This window comes from Oryzias latipes, chromosome 3, assembly GCF_002234675.1.
Source record: "Oryzias latipes chromosome 3, ASM223467v1".
In the NCBI taxonomy this organism is placed as follows: domain Eukaryota; kingdom Metazoa; phylum Chordata; class Actinopteri; order Beloniformes; family Adrianichthyidae; genus Oryzias; species Oryzias latipes.
In genome coordinates, this window is record NC_019861.2 from 26,868,325 (window position 1) to 26,890,322 (window position 21,998).

At 40.1% G+C, this 21,998-nt stretch overlaps 1 protein-coding gene and 1 long non-coding RNA gene across 3 annotated transcripts in view; one reads left to right on the forward strand and one right to left on the reverse strand.

Moving 5' to 3' along the window:
- Positions 1–8,755: 8,755 nt before the first annotated feature.
- Positions 8,756–9,609, reverse strand: LOC105357635. Its single transcript, XR_911512.3, has 3 exons — positions 9,459–9,609; positions 9,329–9,393; positions 8,756–9,265 (listed from the first exon to the last, which is right to left on the reverse strand). It is a non-coding gene; the product is annotated as an uncharacterized LOC105357635 (long non-coding RNA).
- Positions 9,610–15,374: 5,765 nt separating this feature from the next.
- The window catches only part of LOC101166949 (semaphorin-4B), a 59,733-nt gene continuing 53,109 nt past the window's right edge, over positions 15,375–21,998 (forward strand). Inside the window, exon 1 of one of the 2 annotated variants that reach the window (XM_020699981.2) lies at positions 15,375–15,543. The gene's annotated coding sequence lies outside the window, so the exon portion shown is untranslated. Of the gene's footprint in view, positions 15,544–15,652; positions 15,752–21,998 lie in introns of those variants that run through there. The other variant, XM_020699982.2, reaches the window with a different exon arrangement.

Below are 21,998 nucleotides of genomic sequence, written 5' to 3' on the forward strand. Positions count from 1 at the left end.
GATTTTTATAAAATAAGTTAACTCCAAAAGATGTGTTCATTTTAGTTAAGTAAATTTATGTAACAAATGTAAAAGTTCATGTTGAAGGAGAATGATAAACCAAATGGCTTTAAATTTTTATTCAAAATATAATTTCCGGTAACATGAATGAACCTTCAGTGCAAATAGAATAAATTATTTTTAGACCATGGTCCGGGTGAATCCTCGATTCTGATTGGCTGCTGGGTGTGCAGTAACCCTAGTGCTATCTTAGGTACTTTAACATTGGGAGTTGGGTCATCTAGACCCACTAGACAGTGCTCTTAACCTTTTTTCTTCAATGATTTGTGATCTTCACTGGTGTCCATGGATTACATGAAATCTTTTCACCTTTATCCACCTTTGTCATTGTAGGAATAACACGTCAAAGTGAGGGTGGGGTCATCTAAGATAGCACAAAGTGATGACCGCACGGTGAAAAAAGAAGTTCCGGTCACCTAACTTAAATGTTTTTTATCTCTGCTTCTTTAAAACAGCCTTTTGCTTCATCATTTGGACAAAAACAAGCGGTTTGAGGTGAACTTTCTCTCTGAACTGATGCTTTATTCAACCCATCGAAAAAAGATCAGCATATATATATTATAAATTATTTTGCCGAGTCTTGACCACGTAACAAATAGTCCGCTTTTTGCGAGAAAAGCGGTCTACATTGGAAAAAAAACAAGAATAAAGGACCAAAAACGGGTTACTATTTATTTATTTTGTAAGTGACCATGGTATAAACGGGTTAATGGCCTTCGTAGTATGCATTATCACTTTTTAACGCACTTATACTAATTATACTAATAACCAAGGTTTAAAAAAAGAGTCTGTGTGAAAGTACAGGATATGACACATTTTTGTACAGAAAGTCTAAACTTTAGTAATAAATGACATCATATCCTTCTTTTTCCCAGCTGCCTGATTAGAATGATGTGTGTTGTAGGGTTGGGCCGGCCGGGCTGGACGCAGAAGACTCTGCTCCTCAACCACATCAGGACTGAACACTGTGAGGTTTTGTTTGTTCCCTGCCTTACTGGCTCTCCTTCTGTCTCCCCTACCTTTCTTCTCAGACGTGTCAGTCCATCAATGATTGATGTCTCCCTGTAGGACTTGACTCACTTTCACCTGCAGCCTGCGTCACAGCTGTTCGGTGAGCTCGGCATCAGGCCCAAATGTTCTTCACCCCATGATCTCAGTTTTTTGGAAAGTGTTATGCATCAAACAGCTCTGTCTCTACATGATTCATTCTGACTGCAATCCCCCCAGGATTTTTCTTCTATTCTTATGTCTTTTTTTTGTTTTATTTTACAGAATTATGAGAATGGTAGATCAGTCCAGATGCACTTTGTTTTTTTTTCTTTTAGCTATTTCGTGTGAGAATTTTTGCTTTTATTCACTCTGTTCCTTTCCCAAAAGCACAGGAATAATAAAACAAAACAAAACAAAACACTTTTTTAGCTGCAGAGGCTGTAATTTCATGTTGTCAGATCCCTTTGTATTCCAAAGGCTGCATCTGTTGTTTTTTGCATTGTCTTTAAAGACATGGGAGCGGCCTCAATGGGCACAATTATGCAGCCTCACAAACTGAAAAAAACTGCATCTCCCTGCCTCTGGATCAGTGGTTTTTCATGAAGCCAAAGGTGGGGGGAAAAAATCTGCACACATGTGTTTATCTTCCATGGCCACAGACATTTGAGATTTATGCTTACACGTTGTTCCTTAAAGCCTATAAAGCCACATATTCATGACAGGAACCACAGCTTTGACCTAGCAGCAGTATTTTGTGGCTTTTTTATTTGTTGGCAAATCATGAATTAAAAAAACTGAAATCCTTCCTTTGAACATTATGCTTGTTTGGCAGGGGGTGTTTTTAAGGTCTCCTGACAAAACTTCTCCAAATGAGTCTCTGGAGTAGCAAAAAGGAGTGTAGATTCTGAGATCTGACGGAAGATATACGTCTTCTGACAATCGTGACTGGTCGTTACTGCAATAGTGACTGGTCACTGGGCTGTGTGTATGCTAATGTTTACTGCACACTTCAGTTGTTGTGTGTCATCTGCACTGCGATGACCCAAACAGTTTCCAGTCAGTACCCTACATACAGGGTTTCTACAAAAATGATTGTAAAGCTACGTTTACACCGCCCTCAGCATACTCACATTTATGTGTTGCCATCTCAGTTTCTAAGACCTTTTTTGAACTTTAAGCGTTCAATGGCCGCAATAATACTCTTTCATATCTCAGAATAGAACTAAATGCGCGTTCAAGACCCTGTGTTTAATGTCATATGCCTGGTAAGCCAGAAGCGGCAAACCTGACAGGCAAACTGATCCATGACATCACAGACTCTAACACCAAATTATTTTACGTCTACAGTCACATCTACTGGAAACTCAAAATGTATAAGAAATGTAATTACAATTTAGTCTTATTTTGTGGTTGTGTGCTTAATTGAAACTTTTTTGTGCCGTCTCTCCAATGTCTTTCTCTTTCTGATCATGTGACTCAGCAGACACAATTACCCAGAATTCTTATAAATGTATTCCTATTTAGATGTTTGAAGTCCCATCATCCACCCAGGAATGTGGATTTAGTTCTCCTGACCCATACCCTGGTGGAGCAGTTAGCTGAAGTCTGAAGCTGAAGTTAGCTGAAGCTTTGATTTAACCCCCAATTCAACCCTTAATGCCTGTCAAACAGCCAATATTTTGAGTCTTTGAAATACCCAAACATTTTGATTTGAACCAACTATCTCTCAGTCTAAGGGCAGACACTCCACCACTGGAGTCCCACACAGAACTGGTGTTTATTTTAATTGAATATCAAAGCCAAATGAAATACTCTCCACCCTATAAACTGTGATTTATTACTTGAAAAGCTGCCCTGCTGTTGTTCACACATGAAAAGACATGAAGTGAAAATAAAGTCGCAGGCTGACAGTGACATTGTCTCATACAGTGTTTCATCACAGTCTTGTCACACGTGTCAGGTATCTCTGCAGCATCAAACGATTACGTCTTCTGTCTTCCACCAAACAGCACCTTTCTCCTCTATTGCCGCTGTGTGAAAACCTCTGATGGCGCCACAGTGACAAGACCAAATAATGAATGGGATTTTTTTTTTACCTAATAGCCAGTGAAACACAGTCACTCTGAAGAGGGAGCAAAGGCTGCATTGAAGTGATCGAAGCAAATGATATGGGTTGGACCTGTTCAGAGAGTTCTGCCCTCGTCTATCACTGTCATCATTAACTTGCATCCAAATTTGACCAGCTTTGGGGCTCGTTTTTGGCCTAGCATTTGTCTTGTTAGTCTTTGGCTTCACAGTGTCCCTTATATGTTTTAAACATTGACTGTATATGAAAACTGGACTGGGTTTATCTTCCCCCTTGTGTTTTTTAAACAGGAAGTACTCACTGGCTCCAGAAAGCCAAAATCACACAGACTACGGAGAAATAAACGATTATTTAGTCATTATATTTGTCAGAATAACCATTCTTGCTCTGCTACCTGCTTGCTAATTCTAATTTTTTTAGCTATGTAGTTATAGCTATTTATTTAAGTTATAAACTAACAATCAGGTGCCTCAATGAAAGTATGTGGTAGGTGATAGATTCTCCTGAGATGGCTTTCAAGTGGTAGGGGTTTGGACTTCCAACAAACTCACACCTGACTAATGAGAGTGGTTTCCATTGAAATTTGACTCAGACCAACTTGAACAAATCACTGCTTACTGACGTTGTCTGGCTACAACATGGCGACATCTTTATCGCTGGGTGACGACTGAAAATGGAGACAGAATTGAGTCAATGGTTTCATCTTCACACATGTTGGCAGTAAATTTATTGCAATTATGGACTCGAATTGTTAGCTCTTTTTGTAGCCTTTTCAAACCAATTCTCCTGCCATGTTTGTTTTTCAGAAACAGCGACTATCTTCCTGGGTCGATTTGACCCAGCACACATTTATTTAAATGTCAAAAACCAAAATATCCCAGAAAACATTGTTTATTTCTCATCATTAACTCCTTTGCTAACCATTTCACACAATTTGTAGTCTAATTATGTTCTTTACTGTTCCCAGATCATGATTCAATGAGGATAATTATGCATTTCTTCAGTTACAATAGCTTTACATGGAATTTTATTTTTTTTACAATTGTATGCTATTTTTAAATTTAATCTTTTTTGGAGGGGTCTTAATAAATAAGACACCCTCTCCACCTCTTTGTATAATTCTGGATAATTTAAATTACACAGAAAAACACTGTTTAACTTGCCTGATTGTTGCAAGAGATTGTTATTGTATGTTGTAGAAGTGACATGACAGTATGCTGCCAAATATAATAATTCACCACAACTAGGTATCAGCATTTCAGAAGGAAAAATTCAAGTGATTTGTGTGTCTGACACCTGATGCATACAGTTATTCATGATTTCTGCGCAGGCTGACATGAAACAGAACAGCAATAATCAGGCTGTTTATTTCAGCTCCCCAAGCAAAGCCCTCTAGTTCTGTTTGAACCAAATCAGAGCTTCAAAGACCTGAAAATGATCACAATTATGAAAGAATTTCCTTTGCAACATCTTGAAACTAGCAGTCTGATCAGACGTTCTTGACTGGAACCAGACAAACAAACATTCACAGAGCTGTGGAAGCTGCATTACTGCACTGAAGGGCTGATCATAAATGAATGGTTTCCCTGAAAAATGACACAATCCTCTGGGCCCAGCTGGGAGGAAATGTACTACGACGTCTGTGCCTGGCTCTAAGTGCCAAAAACAGAAAGAAAACAAATTATTTCATGACTCTTTCACAATTCGTGTAATTGAAATGGCTGTGAGATTTCTTGTATGACCTTTAACTTCATAGGGTGGATTTTTTAACACATGTGACTCAGAGGAAGGTCAGGGGTGTTTTGGCAGAAATCTCTTTTGTTCTCTTTTAGCCAGTTTGAATGTGTAATTTTAAATCCCTCTCACTTAAAAGTGAGTAAACCTCACAAGCAGCCATGAGAGAAGGAAAGAACTGTAGATGAACTGACAAACAAAACTCAAGGGCTAACCATTTAAGGCAATCAGGGTGATGAAAACTTGTTTTAAGAGCTGCATTTTGACCAGATTATGGAGTTATTATGGTGGCCTTCCAGCAGTCCTGCAGGTGAAAAAAAGTATTCTAGATGGGAATATCTCCTCCAACTCTAAAGCCATTGTCTTCAGTGGTGCACTGCCTCAAACAGAAGGGTTAGTTTAGGTAAAACATTGATTAATGCTGCCTGCACTGTTTTTTTTTCAAAGCTACTCACCATGGAGCTCCGGGTGGGTCCCAATAATGATCCAAAAATTATTTTCTTTGAAACTTGCTTTTTGCACCACCTAAAGGATAAGACGAAGTGGTCAGCTATGCAGGCTTTGAGCATCCCTTTGCATCAAACGAGGCAGTTGATGTGGTTTAGGCATCTGGTCACAGTGGAAGCTTTTCCCACTGGGAAGAGACCTGGGGGCAAATCCAGGACTGGCTGGAGTGATTATTTTTCTCAGCTGGCTGCTGATCTGACATGCCAGTCAAACAGTACAATGACAGATTTAAGTTTGTCAGAAATATAAGATTTGTTTCCATGATAACTGCATTGTTCTCTTGCTTAAAAACCCACTCCAATGAAAATTGTTGTTTTGGTGTCTTCAACATTTATATACTGATAAAGGATACAATGGGTATGATGGAGGAAATAAAGAAAAAACAGTTTTAAATTGCATTTCTTAGAATTTCTTTGTTCAAATCGTCGTGAATCAGGACCAGACAGTAAAACATTGTTTGGAAAAGCTTGTAAGTGTGACGTAGAACCTAGAACGACCGGTCCTTTCGGATGCATCTATTTGCAGACAAATAGATTCATGTACAGTATATTTTCTATTTCCTAATCCGAGATGCCGTATGCCTCAAAACTGTACGGCTGGGTTGCTCTGATATTGATCCCCATTTTTGTTGCACTGGTAATGTTAGGTTGGGATTGTGAGTGGCTGCAGGCTATCGAGAGAGCGTGTAAACAGATGGATGTCAGGATGATGGGATGTGGGTGCAGAGTAAGTCTGCACCACAACTCAAAGGCAAATTTCTTATAAACTACAGCTGTCCTGCAGAAACTATGTCTTAGAAAACGACACAGGTATTTTGATTTTTTTCAAAAAATGGTATGATTAAAATTAAAAGAGCACTTTTAAAAGATGATCGGAGTGGGTTTTTTAAGTCAAGACCTTTCTTTGTATTTGGAGGGGGAAAATAAATCCTAATTTTAATTTTAAAAAAATCAGTTAATCTGGGATTCACACATTTAAAAACTTTTTTTTATTACATAGAAACAGAGACTTTATGACATTGTCCTTAGTTGTGTATCTGGGATTGTTATAGAGACATCATTACAGCTTTTTACCAAACCAGCTGAATGTTTGTTACTCTTCAAACCACAAATTACATTTCGATAACTTCCAACCTCCTTGCAATTTTTTAAGATAATGTTGGTGATTATAAATTAGAAGAAAAACATCACTTGTGTGTAAATCTGATGCAAACAATCAGTATTTTTCTTTTATGAAGATGCAACTATATAAACTTTCAAGCCAGGTCAGGATTCTTCATTATTTTTCAACCCTTTTTTGCACTATAAACCCCCAATTCTTATTCCAAACTCAGATATGAAACTGTGTCACAGAGTCCTCTGTCGATCACATGAAGATTGTTTAAAAATGCACATCCAGTCAAAAGAAGAAAGTGCAGCCAAGATCTGTTCTAATTTAGCTGGAAGGCAGGTCAGATGGGCAACATCACAGGACCCCATCCATCGCATTAATAAGCCCCCTGCCACATCTGAAAGAGCACCCCCCTCCACTTCCATGCTGCTGTTTGAGGCTCCAGAGGCAGCATATGTGTGTTTCATTTCTGGACCAGCCTTTATTCAAAAGGCCATTGGGGAGCGTCAGGGACATCCGCCTCAAGCTCAACTTGATGTCACATTCCTAACAATAAGACGGTAATTGACGGGTCTTCCCCGACGCTGCTGTGAACGGCCATGTGCCGATGTTTGACAGCTTCGAAGAACTTCAATAGACTCTACTTTTAACCGTCATTTGCCATTTGCACATGAGTCTGACAGATTATACGCAGAGCTGGAACAATGTAGCTTTCATGGAACGTTTACAGATGAGCGGAAGATATACTGTGTATTTCCCCACTCATCCATGGTCTTAAGAGAAGAACAAGGAACAGGAAGTCTATTAAGGGGAATTTTAGGTTTTACAGAAAAATCAGAACCAATGAACTCTTTGATTGACTTCCTCAGTCCATCTCCCCCATGACCCGTGTTCAGTGCTTCACATCTACTATTTTATTTGTGAGCACCAAAGGAGGAGCTTTCATTGGCTTTCACCCCCAATTCCTTTATGTCCCTTCCACACCATCAGTCTTACGGATGACAAGCAGCTGAGTGGATTTATTGGTTAGCTAGCTAGTTTTTCCGCTGGCTGCTGGTCTGTGACAGCGTTTGTTTGATTGCCACTAATAAGTAATGGTAAAAAAAGAAAAATCTTTTGTTGACCTTTTACCAAGGTGACCAACTGGCTGCTGAGCTGGCTGAGTCCTTCCAGCTGCTTCGAGTGCTGACTTTACCAGCTGAGTCACTCAATTGGGCTTTGGGGATTTTATCTTCTGCATGTGTCATGAAAAGTACAATATAAGCACCTGCTTACTTAATGCAGACTTTATCAGCATTAAAGAGTTTTTACATCTGCCTGAATACACACACTTTTACATTTAGCCATGAAACTTTGCTGCACTAGGACAAAAGTTAAGTCCTGCTCGCATAAGAAGATTAAAATACCCAGAAAGGGACACATCGTCTTTTTCTAACAAAGCTTCCTTCTCAGTCCTGTTTGCATGTGTGACTGAATAATAGTTTTACTTCGTTAGTTGGTTGATTTGTGGCTTTACTTGCTGTTTGGAATCAGAGTAAAGGCTGCCTATCTGAAAACTCATCATTTGTCTCTTTTTTCCATTGCTGGTTCTTTGAACAGGTTTGAGTGGTGCTTCAGAGCAAAGAGACATTCTGTGTCTTACTTTTTTCCCTTTCTGTTGCACACCATCTCTCATTTTAAAATGGACTAGTTTGAAAGCAAAAACATGCTATTTATGAAGAATGTGTCTCCCTCTCAAGTCTAAATCCTCCAGTAACGTGCTACAATGACCCCTCCATTGATGAGGCTTGTGTATGTCTCGAAAGGCTGAGTGTGTGTGATCAACTTCAGGTTGCACCTGCCTTTCTTTGTTTCCACAAACTCTAAAGACTCTTGAGCAGAGTCCAGGGGGCTGAGAGATCTTGTTAGGAGCAGAACGGTTTGTTCGCACAAGGGAAGGTCGGACAGACTCGCAGAGCAAACGCTCCTTCAAGACAAAACCAGGCAATTAAAGCTGATGAGCCTCAGTGGAGGATACAAAGTGATAACCATTCTCCTGACACTTCATTAAATTCTGGGAACCTGAACATGAGAAAGGCTCTGTTCTCTTTTTGTGAAGCTGATGCTAAGGTGGGTTTGAACATGAAGCTGGAACCATCAGAAACTGGCCTCCATTTATCAACCTCACTTTTCTCATCTTGGAATTATTCCTGGAGAGGTGATTCACCAATCATAGACTTCACAAGCAACAGGCGCTGTTCTGTAGAGCACCGTGCCAATGTGGCATTATGGTTTCCCCGGTGAATGCCGCCAGCAGAAATCTAAAACCAAAAGCGCAGGACTCTCCGACACAGGAAACCGAGACTGTGCTTTTAAAGAAAAAGACAACCTTTATTTGAAATTGTTAAAATTCCTATTCTAAAAGATACCCAAAAGAGTCACAAAACCAGCCCACAAGTCAGCTGCACCCAGCTGTGCGCTCTGTTGCAGTGCACCCGGCTCAATGCCACACCCCTTGCATCCAGTGGCCGTAGCCGACGCCAGTCCTAGGTGGTGGGACACTGGGCCTGGTGGTGCCTGGGGCGATGGAAGGCCAGAAGGGGGGACTCGCTCCAATAGCTGTTAATCCTGCTGTGTCACACCGCTCGCCAGTGCGTGGATGGACAGCAGTCACTGACACTCTGTATGGAGCACACACGATCCCCAAAAATGCCGGCCGTGGCACCGCTCTTGGACCACAGTGCACCAGGTTGGGCAGAGCAGGGATGAAACAAACAATGGAAACCAAAACAGCGGCACCTACAAAATAAGTGTAAATTAACACAAATAACCAAGTATAACATAACACACACACACACATACCTGCTCCCGCAGCTCAAGAGGACTCTGCACAGGAGTTGCATGAGCGGCCAAACACTGCCTGCGATCTACACAGTGATAACAATAAGAATGGTGCGGCAGCAACTTGGAGGTGAACAAAGCACAAACCTACCCGGCTATGGTTAGGGCCCTACACACAGCCAAAGGCTGCTGCTGCACCTTCCACCTGGAAGCAGCAGGTCTCTGCCTGAAGCTCTACTGACAGGCTTTTATCAGCCCTCTGCTAATGAAGCAGCTGGTGTGCCAGATGATCTCAATCAAGTGGCCCTCTGCCTGCCACACCAAGAAATCAGCTGGTGGCTGTGGGTGGAAGCAAATTTACCTATAATGCTACGTTCACACCAGGCATGTGCATATGGTGTTTACACTGGACTGTTGCTATCTGACACCAGCGCATATCTGCCACCTACAGCTGGAAGAGGCTTAGTGCAAAATGTCAAAGCGGTGCAAATCTTGCTCCAGACTTTTTCTTTCACAGCTCCATTCCGATTTTTTAAAACGGTGAACACTTCCATAAATTGAAATCCCAATCCCGGAGTGGTTGAAGTTCAACCGGTTTTAACTTTTAACTCGCATTTAGTGGCTGCGCATTTTGTATGTAGAGCCCAAAAACGGTCTTAAAAATGGGCGTAGCCATGTGGGAACGTGAGAGTTTTGAGCATGGAAGCCCAAAATGTGCGCAAACTTGCGATTGCATTGGCTTTTCATTGATGGGCTTCTGTGCAGTTTTTTTATAATCCTATAAAAAGATTCACTGAAGCCTGAAGGATGTGAGAAACTGGTCTTTGTCAATAGTTTTCTTATTGGGATCAAATTTGGTCTTCATCAAAGAGCTGAATGTGAGAGGAGAGAGATAAAAAGGTAAAAGTTTATTCCTTAGCTAGAAGTTTCGAACAACAGTTTCTCCTCCTGATAAAATGTTTACCTGCTGTAACAATATAGTCAAAAGGGAACATGGGGATAGTGCTTTTTTTAAGTTTAAGCTCCATAAAAAAGTTTCCTAAAGCACAGTTGTATTATTTTATGACTTCATGGCTCAAAAACTGGCCTAAACCTTAGTGTGTACCTTCCCTTTACTGCAGTGCTGACACATTTTGTTGGCAAACTCAATTTGCAAATTGCATGTAAAGAAGCCCGATAATAATAAACTATGAGAAAAAGACTGTCATGATTCACTTTGTGGAGCATTGCCTTTTTTCCACACCTTTGGTGTCAGAATCCCTTTTTTCCAGTTTCTACTTCTTAATGTGAGGCTGACTAATCCTAATCCAAAAAAGGAACTTCAAAGCTTCATTAAAAAAAAACTTGGCTCTTACATGAACATTGATTAAAATCTGAGTTTGAGAATCTGCCGACCTGTCAGAGCCGACAATGATTTATATGATTACAGGGGATTTTTGCTTTATCTTGTTTCACAAGGTTTCTTTAAAAATTAAAACATTTTTGGACCTATGAGCACTTTCTGCAATATTCCTTCTTTGATAAAGAAATGTTGCAAAAGTAAAAGGAAAGTTGGATTTTCAGATGTCAGGTGTCAGCAACAGTTGAAAAGGGAACTGCTCTCTGTAGGCCCCTACACGGGAGAATCATTAGGAAGAGAATAAACAAGGACAGGCGTGTACCTTTTTCTGTGCACCACCTAAGTGAATCCCCTCAGCTGCTTGGGGGCAAGAACAGAAGTTGCTGTGTGTGCTAGAACAGACAGAAAGAGGGAAAATAGAAGAAGGCCTGACTGGCCATAAGGTTGCCAAGGCAACAGGGAACATTGGAGGCATGGTGAGGAAAAAAGAGGAGGTCCAGACTGGTAGAAATAGACGCCAGGGGACACCTCTGTGCGTTAAGATACTCTAGGCAATATCTTAAAGAGAAGAAGGAGACTTTTTAAACCAACAAATGTATACCATAAATTGGGTTTTTAAGTGGAGGCTAGACCTAAAGGGACAGGAGGAGGAAAGAGGAGTTTCTGCTAACCTGACAAGGATGAACGGTTACTTTGCTCTCCATGTCTGCCCTTTTTAGTGCAATGCAATGTAAATAAACACCATTTTATGTTGACAAACTGCTTTTTTCTGTGTAGCAGTCAATATGGCACTTCAACATGAACACATAAAAAATACATCAGATCATTAATTTTATCTGCAGATCCACTTTCTTGGAGAGATTATTTAAACAGTGATTGTTGAATAAACAGTATTTTTTCCTTGTTTTTTCATGCTTCAGTTACAACAATATATTTTTTAATTTGACTAAAAATACTAAGAATATGTTCCTGTTTAGAAACTTTGGCCTAGGAAAGAAGGGAATTACAATAAAGAAATCTTAAAAAATACACAAGAAGCTAACATCAGTGGAAATAAATGCTGTTTTAGTTTGTCTTCCAAAATGTTTCATCACTTTTTACATTAATTTATATGTGTTATTTAAGGTACATTAGGGAACAGTGTGTTTCACTTATTATAATCATTATTAGAATAACGTGTTACAAAAAAAAAGAAAAGGAGCAATAGTCAGTTCTGCCCCCCCACTGTCTGCAGCTACAAAAGACGGCCGCCTACGTTTCTTATGCCAAGAACTACTTCTGGGAAGAATAACTACAATACTTCATTTACCGGTACTTTTTAAATTTGATGGACGTTGTTTTTTTTTTTAATACATTACATAGTTAATAATCTGTCCACTATTACTAATCTCTCAGCATCTTTCTGTACCTTAAATACATCGGTGTAGTTTCTCTAAGAAGAAATACTATTTTTTAAGATATTTTTTTTTAATTTAGATACAAAAACATCAGGATGCCACGAAATCTATAATAATTAATCACCACACATGCTTTATTATAACTTGCATATTTACCTTTGTAGTAATAGCCCAGCCACTGTAGCTTTGCTTTCTCCCCTCATGTCATAATTGCTTCTTAATTTTCAGGGCCCAGCAACACTGCTAGCATGTTGACTTTGGACGAGGCCCCTTCTCATCGGGGTAGAGTTTTGTTTTCACAAGGCTAGGAAGATGCCGCTTCACTGGAACTCATAACAGGCCAGTCAGCACAGACGGGCAAAGAAAAAAAGAGGACCCTCTCCTGCAGAGTACTTCTTAAACTTTTACAAGCTCAGCCCAGTTAATTTAAAAAAAAAAGATTTTATAAGTCCTGAGTCAGCAAATAAAATGTTTATAAATGTTTATGATTACAAAAAATTGCCCAGTGGTGAATTCAAAGGCAGCAACCTGATAAAAGTTGTCTCCAAACTTCCACAGATCACCTTCAAGAGTCTTTGCATCATCTTTAGTCTCAACTACAAACCATAATTTGCATAATTCTCTGCTGTTAAAGAATTCTCTGTTGGCTCTACTATTGTACTTGTGGGTGTTGCATGCCTGTTACACTGCTTCACACTTAGTTCCTGCACAGAATTACAGTAAAGCCCAAAATTAATCATACCCATGAAAATATATAGCTTTTTATTCTTTTTGTAAATAAATTTTAAAACAAACAAACAAACAAACTTTCAGACTGATGTACATCATCTTATTACCTTCTGGAAGATGACTGTGTCATTTCGAGTCAAATTTTGCCAGGCATATGTAAATATCAGAGTTGGAGTGTAAATATAGTTTTTTTGTAAATCCTGAAAATAACGCTGATGTCTGACCAACTATATTTATGAAGCACAACTGTCTATTCCTGATCTGAGTTTGCTTCCTTGCAAAGTTTATTTACTTTTTGAACCTGTGGAAGCTCACCTAACCAAGGTTAACTTGCAAGGGAACAGATTAGAAATATTGTAAAAACAGTTGTATGTTTAACAGATGTGCTGTTGTCAGGTAAACGTTTCAATCAATTTCTCATTTGCATCAATGTAATCTTAGACTGCATGTCATGTTCACCTTGGAACATTTCTGTGTGAATGTATGAGCGCTGGAAAAGGCTGTGTGTGCACAGCATGGTGAACATATACAGGGGAAGATGTTGGTTTTCAGTGAAGTTAATAGGTGCTTTTAAAAGCAAATATTGAAGATGATCCATCAGTAGTTGTATTCTTTTTCTCTCCAAGTCATGCTGAAAAACGTTCAGTTGATTTGAAGGAAAAAGTGGGGCTGCAGACTGTTTACGGCTGTAAGTTGTTACTGATGTCAGCTGCTAAAGCTAATATTTTTGACATGCATATTTTATAACATCCTGCTTTGAAGAAGAGAGAAAAGGCAGATTTGATTTGCAATGAACCCACAAGAAAACTAGCATTCAGGGCTAAACACTGACACAACATTTGAAAATTAATGAAGATGGCTGCAAGAAAGGACTCCCTTATCTTTGTGTTCCTGCCACAAGTGCCTCCCCTATCTCGGTTTCTGCTTGTCTTGTACCAGATTGTTACAGACGGAGCTGAGGTGCTGGGCTGACCCTGAGCTGTCATTGTTTTCCTCCATGCCCTTCCTTTCCTTCTCTGTTCCACTTCAGGAACTGCACAAAGATAGATGATCGTGGAGATATAGTTAGGAAAAAAACTGTGCTTGTGTGTGTGTTCTGCTTTTCTCTTTGTCAAAAGTGTGTGGAGTCCCTCACCTTAAATGTCAACGACTTCCTATCTGGGGTGTCTGTGCTTTTTCAAACTGACAGGGTGGGCCCTCAGTCGCATCTGAGTGTGTCCTCTGCGGTAAAAATGGGTGGGATTACAAAAAAACCAGCGTGATTAAAAATAATTGAAAGAAAACCCTCATCTGGACTTGGGGGTGTAACAATTAATCAACTTAATCGATGAATCTATTTTATATCCCTAGGATCCAACCAGATCAATCTGTCTGCGGGAAGCTGTTAATCAAATCGACCTATACCATTGTAAAATCATTTTAAAATTAAATAAATTGGTTATGATATTGGAAAACAACATTTGGATGGAGGTGCGGTGGATTTGTTTTACTATAACGTGAAAATGACTAAGTGCTTCACAGCGGACAACACACACGTGATGGCAGCAAAAAATGATCAAAAGATCAGTAAAGTACAATACAGTGTGATAGAATGTTCTAATAAAGTTCTGTCTGTATTATTTTGAAAATCAACAGTGGTCTGAAATAAAATATGAATGGATTTTCCATGAATCCTTGTTCATTTGTTTGTTTGTACAAATGGGATATTAAGCTTACAGTCACACTAAACCCCGCATTGGTCCTAGTGGTTAAAGGTTGGTGCAAATGTTGGGCAGCGTGTGTGCATAAGTGCATGGGATTGTGACTGTAACGGAACTTCTAAGAAGGTAGTAAAGCGCTATTTAAGTATACGCCATTTACCATTTCGTTATCTTGCAAGAAATACAAGGAATCTGGAAAACTTTCCCTAAACTGTTCAGCACTCAAGTATTTATCTCCGAGTGGCACTGGTTGCAGTTTTGCCTAAAGATGTCCTGGATCTATTTTAGGTCAGTGAATTAGATCTACTAAAGATTATGAGCCAATATCGAACACTAATTATGATATGAATTGTATTATTGTGAAAATACTTTTTAAAACTGATATAGGGGCCCTCAGTTGCATCCCCTTGTGAACGCTGGTAAAAATGGTTGCAAAAAATGTGATTAAAAAAATGGAAAGAAAGCCCTCATCTGGAATACATCTATATGTGAATGCTTATTTATAGTTGCCAGGAGGTTTTCAGCGCACAACTGACAAAATGAGATGGACGTGTTTATCATTATAGTTCCTGAAAAAACTGCATTTTATATTCTGCTTATGTGTGCCCAACCACACACACACACACACACACACACACACACACAGCATGACGACACTCCAGCATGCAGCACGAACACATTCTCAGTCTTAAATCATCTGGTGGTCTGCTGCAGAGGTACACACAGTGTTGCAGACACAAACACAAACACACCTTCCCCCCACCAGCAGCCCACCCTCCGCAAACCTGCCGTTCCCTAAGTCCATGATGTAATGCAACTAGACCCCTCCTCTGCTGCTGCTCCCTCCCTCCATCTCTCACACACTCCTTTCGCTCCTTCTCCTTATTCTATTGGTGGCTCCTGTCTGCATCTGCTGGATCAGCTCCGGCTCCCCGCACTCATGCGCGCGCGCACGCACGCTCCCTCTCACAGACACTCTTACACATACACTACCGGGGGGGATTCCTCCGCCACTGCAGCCTCAGCTCTCATCACCTGGCCCCCGTTCTCCTGCCATGAGGAGGGAGCATGGTGAGTCTCCTCCTTTTTCTTTTTTCTTTTTTTTTTCTCGTGACAGCGGGCGGTTGTGGATCAGGGGAAAAAAAAGACAAAAGGATTAAAAAAAAGGACGTTGCTTCACTCTGCGGACTGTGCGGGACAAACGCCGGTGCAAATGCTGCCACTGCAGTCTTGATGAGAGGAGATGCTGCTGAGTTTGTGCGTGGAGCCATGCGGGGATGTGAGTGCGTTACTACAGATGCTGGTCATTTTCACGGACTGCACCCAGTCAGGGAGCAGGCTCATGCATTGTGTGTCATATCCTGGGCAGATGCTGAAAGTCATGGGGTGGTGCACGTGCGCGCGTGAGTGCGAAACTGGTTAGTATGCATCAGGATCATTTGAATTTGAGTCTAAAACATGCCCCAGGGTGTGGAATGATTACCTCTATGAGAATTTTGAGTCTCCTTGATTTGAGAGAAGATGCTGAATGACTTGAACATCCAATCAAAGCTTTAACTGCTTCTTTAAGTTTCTGCGGACTAGTTTGCTCTGACTTCTGCTTATCAGTTTGATTTAGTGCGTTTAATTTGGCTTTTTTCACATCAAATAAAGACGGGCGAGCGCACACGGTGTCAACTTAAGTGACATTTGGATATTTTTTCATTATTGCTTGGCTTTTGACTGTTTAATGACACATCGTCGTTAATAAAATTGAAAGAAATGAAATCACTGGAGCATTTTCCTTCCTCATATGGCCAATTGTGGCATTTCTAATTAACTTTATCTTTCCAATTAATCTATCCATGAGCACACTTTTTTTTCCCTGCAGCCCTGACTGTCCACAAGTTACCACGCACTTTTATGTCATAAAATCTTTGTAATACATTTAAAATCTTAATCCCTACAAATTTTCCAATTTATATAGCCAACTTTCAATAAAGCAATTATTTATGATGCCGCAGCCACACAGTAACAAGAAAATCCCTGTAAGATATTTGGAGAGTCAGCTCAGTTCAGATTCCCTTATGGAGGAGTCTAGTGAATTTTCTTAATCAGTGGTTAGCAGAAGAGGAGAAGCTTCTTCCTTGAGGCTGTTTAACGTTGACATTACCTCTGTAGCTAAAACAACAACTAATTAGGTTTTAGGAATGAATTAGTCAACAGGCAAAGAGGGAAGTGTTGTTCACACATAGTGGGTTTTAGAGCATTTAGTACAGGGTCATAGTTCATATTGATTATTTTTTAATGTCTGAATCCCATTACAGAAAACAATATGGGGTGTTGCCTCTGTGACTAAGACCTTTTCGGCCAATATTATGGTTGGATGCTGCACATTGTAATCATGTGGCTGAATCTGAACATAATTTTTCTCATTGAAAGCGTTCATTGGCTGGTTCCACATTTTACTGATATTGAAAACTTTATTGGTTTACATAAAATATACCTAACTATTGTTTTTAAGGCTTTCTGAAGTTTTTGTTGTGGTTGTCCTGACTGATAAATGCTGTGACAAAAGTTCTTCTTATGATAGAGTCAATGTTCAAACAATGTGTATCCATCCATCCATCCACCCACCCACCCATACATCCATCTATCCAGCTATGAGTCTCGATAAAATGAAATGTTTTCATAACATTGACCATCCTGAAATGTTCTTAGTACCTTAGGATGTCAGAATATCTATCTATCTATCTATCTATCTATCTATCTATCTATCTATCTATCTATCTATCTATCTATCTATCTATCTATCTATCTATCTATCTATCTATCTATCTATCTATCTATCTATCTATCTATCTATCTGTCTATCTATCTGTCTATCTATCTATCTGTCTATCTGTCTATCCATTTTCTTTACCTGCTGAATCCCTTTGGGATGCTATAGCCAACCCAGGGACTTTTGGGCAAAGGTGGTGTACACCCTGAACAAATTGCTAGTCTGTTACAGGGCCACACACATACTCACTTGCACACCTAGGGGCAATTTCAGAGATACCAATGAAGCATATTGGATTGTAGAGGAAACTCCACACAGAAATGTTCCAGCCAGGATTTGAACCAGGGCCTTATCTCACTGTGTACCAAGAGCACTAATCACTACCCCACCTTGCAGCCTGCTTAGACTATCCACATTTGATCAATTTTGCCTGATTACTAAACACTTGATTGAAAAAGAGATTTTAAAAAGCTATCACCGGTAGACAAAATGAATCATACCAACAGGTCTCAAAAAAAAAGCAGTTTTCAGGAAGGGCATTCAGCATAAAACCAAGTGCGGATCAGCGAAAGCTGATCTGCTGTGGCGACACCTGATTGGATGAGCTCAAAGGTGAACAACAACAACCTGTTGAGACTTTACAACCTTAGAGACAAAATGATTAATTATCAGACTTAAATGGTTCCAAATCCATTACTAAAGCTTGATGTTTTTGAGGCTTTATATTTTGACATCTGATGAAACTTGTACATTCTGTGCTACTTCAAAAGAATTTATGTCCCAACTTCTTAGATATAAAAACAAAATCAAGAAATGTATTAATGTTGGGAAGCAGTGGATGCGTTTTGCTTTTCTCAGCACTGTTGCTGTGTGGTTTTATTTTCTTTGATGTTACTTCATGATTGTGAAAAAAGATCAGTTTGAAGATCAGTATGAAGCCATAGAGCTGCTCATTGAATTAGGAATCATTTTAACTGATCAGAAGAATTTAAAGAAGACAGTGTGTCTTGTTCTTGTGTTACACAGTGTGTGGTTTTTATGTGTAATAAAAGTGCAGTATGAGGACAGGTTTGCTTCACTTCATTACCACTCTGCAATTATTTTTGTCAAAGCTTAAATCAATTTGTGCAAATGAAAACTCTGCACTTCTAGTTATTCATTACAAAAATCCAATTCACAAGTTTCTTCCATGAATTTTCCTGTGCATTGAGTCAAAAGTAGGCTCCACCCCTATATCATCCATATATTTTTCAATGTTGCTTTATTCCCATTTGGTATCTTAGGGATGCTGGAACCTTCTAGGCTTTTGTAGGGTGAAGGTGGGGTTCACTGAACAGTTTGCTGATCCATTGCAGGGCAACACACAATTTACCAAACACACACCTACAGGACAATTTAAAACCACCAGTTAACCTATGAGATATCTTATATGACTGTGGGAGGAAACTGGACTGCCCAAACCATTTAGACATTTGATACCCTGAAAGCTTAATAGAAAGCTTACAGGGATTTGAACCAAAGCCTTATTGCAGTAAGACAAGAGTAAACCATATGGCCCCTCCTTTGATTCAACTCTAGCAAATTCAAAGACTGCTGCGATCTGATACTGGGAGAGGTAAACCACACAAGCGCCACCTCAGAGGTGGGAACCTACATTTGAGACTTGAGTCACGCTAAAGTCTCACATGTGGAGACTAGAATTGGTTTGGGACATGTTTGTTTGCTGTTATTTTTTTAGATCTGGCACAGGTTAGGTCTAAAAACAAGAACTTTCTTTATCCCTTGTGCTATCCTAGGCACTGTAACACTGGTAGTGGGGTCATCTGGACCCCAAAAGAGAGTGTGCTAAACCTTTTTTCTTCAATGATTTGTGATGTTCACTGGTGTCCATGGTTTACAAGAAATCCCTCTTCACCTTTATCCACCTTTGTCATCCTGGGATAACACGTCAATGTAAGGATCGGGTCATCTGGACCCCATAGGATAGCACAAGGGTTAAAATGCTTTTGCATTAGGAATGCAGAAACAGCAACTACCTGTTATTGTGTTTCCATAGGTAGTTTAAAAGTAGTTTAATGACAACTTGTTACCATAGCATATCCATATTAAAGGAGGTTTTAACACTTGACTTGAAATTAGAGCTGACGACTTGAGACTTCACTTGGACTTGCAAAAAAGGTTATTTTACAATTTAGGTCATTTATCTAAAGAAAAATGATTGTTTGTGGAAAGAGATGTAGAATTTAAAGTGGAGGCTTAAGCACAGAACAGAATATTAAAAATAAAACAAAACATGGTTATTTAGTTATGTACGTTTCCGTGGTGTCAGCTAAAGCTTCCAGCTGGGCAGAATTCCAACTTTTAATTGAGCCTTCCATGTTATAGATTTATCTGAAAACCTCTGAAGATAAATCTCAGTAAAAAAAAAAAAAAAAATTTTTTCGTGTTATTCCAATTTAAAGCTGTAATATATTCACTACCATGATTAATAAAGTTTGTTCATTAAATTGACTAAACCTCATTAAGTCCTTCTCTGTGCCTGGAGGCTTTCCTCCGCATCCATCCCTCTTCCCGCTGTGCAGCTGTGCAGGACCTTCACCTATGCCCTCCTGCTGCGGAACCCACAGCCTCCCAGCTTCAAAACCATAAAGAAAGATCAAGACAAAGATAATGTATACACTGAGCAAACACAGGCACTGCTGTCTTCATTTAAACTGCACTGACACCATTCTCCTCCGGCTCTCTGGGGAACACCAAACCACATTTAGGTGCATTAATCTCATAACATCCCATAGAATTCAAATTATCACCACATGTCAACCCTTCCCCCAGAAGCCATTGAACAGCTGATGCTGTCTCTCTTTCATCAGGGGACATGAACAGACCTTGCATGGCTCTGGTGTGTTCTGCTGGTCACATGTGCCTGTCTTTTGCTTTACATCTTTGTGTCTGTGGATGAGTTTCCTGTAGCTTGGCTGATAAGCTTTCTTTTAGAGCAACAGTTCAATAAAACAGATGGACTGCCGCTGATATTCTTAGTCTTCCTTGCCTCCTCTCTCTGCTGCAACAGACTGGTGGCCTGTCCAGAGTCGGCATGAACTCTTGCAGAGTGACAGCTGGGTCAGACTCCAGCCTCTTTCTGAGTCCAGCGGAAAATTGATGGACATGATTAGAATCCCTTGTTTAATTATCTTCCCTGTCACTGTAAATGCAGGCCTTCTTCTGACGTGTGTGGAAAAAGCAGGCAGCTGAAGCAGCAGGGATGCGGTTACACATCCACCAAAAAAAAAAAAAAAAAAGCTGGAAGGGTTATTTTCTTTTTCTTTAATATCACAGGCTGCCTTCCAGGGAGGTGGAGAGATTTTCACATGTTCTCGGTAATTATTTAATCTTTTTGGCGGCTCACTTGGTCGTTTCATAAACATAAAAAAAAATCATATCTAGCTACATTATATTACCAAAAGTATTCGCTCGTCCATCCAAATGATCAGAATTAGGTGTCTTAATCACTTGGCCTGGCCACATGTGTATAAAATCAAGCACTCAGGCACACAGACTGTTTTTGCAAACATTTGTGAAAGAATGGGCCACTCTCAGGAGCTTAGAGAATTTCAGCATGGAATGGGATGCCACCCGAGCAGCAAAACTGTCAGGAAATTCCATCCCTTCTAAATATTCCACAGTTAACTGTCAGATCTATCATAAAAAAATGGAAGAGTTTGGGAGCAACAGCAACTTAGCCACAAAGGTAACTGACGGGGAGGGGTCAGTGGATGCTGAAGCGCACGGTGCAAAGAGGTCGCAGACTTTCTGCAGTCAGTTGCTGCAGAGCTCCAAACCTCATGTGACCTTCAGGTTAGAGTAGTACAGCACACAGAGAGCTTCATGGAATGGGTCTCCATTCCGAGCAGCTGCATCCAAGCCACACATCAGTGGATGCAGCGGTAAAAAGAACACCTCTACTGGACTCTAGAGCAGTGGAGATGTCTTCTCTGGAGTCAGGAATCACGCTTTTCCATCTGGTAATCTCATCGAAACGTCTGAGTTTAGAAGTTGCCAGGAAAACGGTACATTTCAGACTCCATTGTCCTGAATGCTAAATTTGGTGGGGGATGAATTATGGTCTGGGGTTTTTTTCAGGACTTGGGCTTGGCCCCTTAGTTCCAGTGAAAGGAACTCTGAATACTTCAGGATACTAAAACATTTTGGACAATTCCATGCTCCCAACCTTGTGTGGACAGTTCGGTTCCACATGACTGTGCGCCAGTGCGCAAAGCAAGGTCTATAAAGACATGGATGACAGAGTCTGGTGTGGATAAACTTGACTGACCTGCACAGAGACCTGACCTGAACCTGATAGAACACCTTTGAGATAAAGTAGAGCGGACACTGAGAGCCAGGCCTTCTTGACCAGTGACCATTGGTGAGGTCACAATGCCAATCACAATGACCAGGCCTTCTAGGCCTGGTCATTGTGATTGGCATTGTGACCTCACCAATGCGCTTTGGAAGAAAGGTCAAAAATTCCTATAAACTCACTCCTCAATCTTGTGGACAGCTTTCCCAGAAGAGTTGAAGCTGTAATAGCTGGAAAAGGTGAACCAACATCATCTTGAACTCTACGGATTAGGAATGGAATGGCATTTCAGCTCATGTGAGTCAAGGCAGGTGAGCGAATACCTCTGGTGATATTGTGTATAGTGACCATGTAAACAAACACACAAGCCAAAGGCCACATTTTTAGGTCATTGTGTCTTTTGTTTGT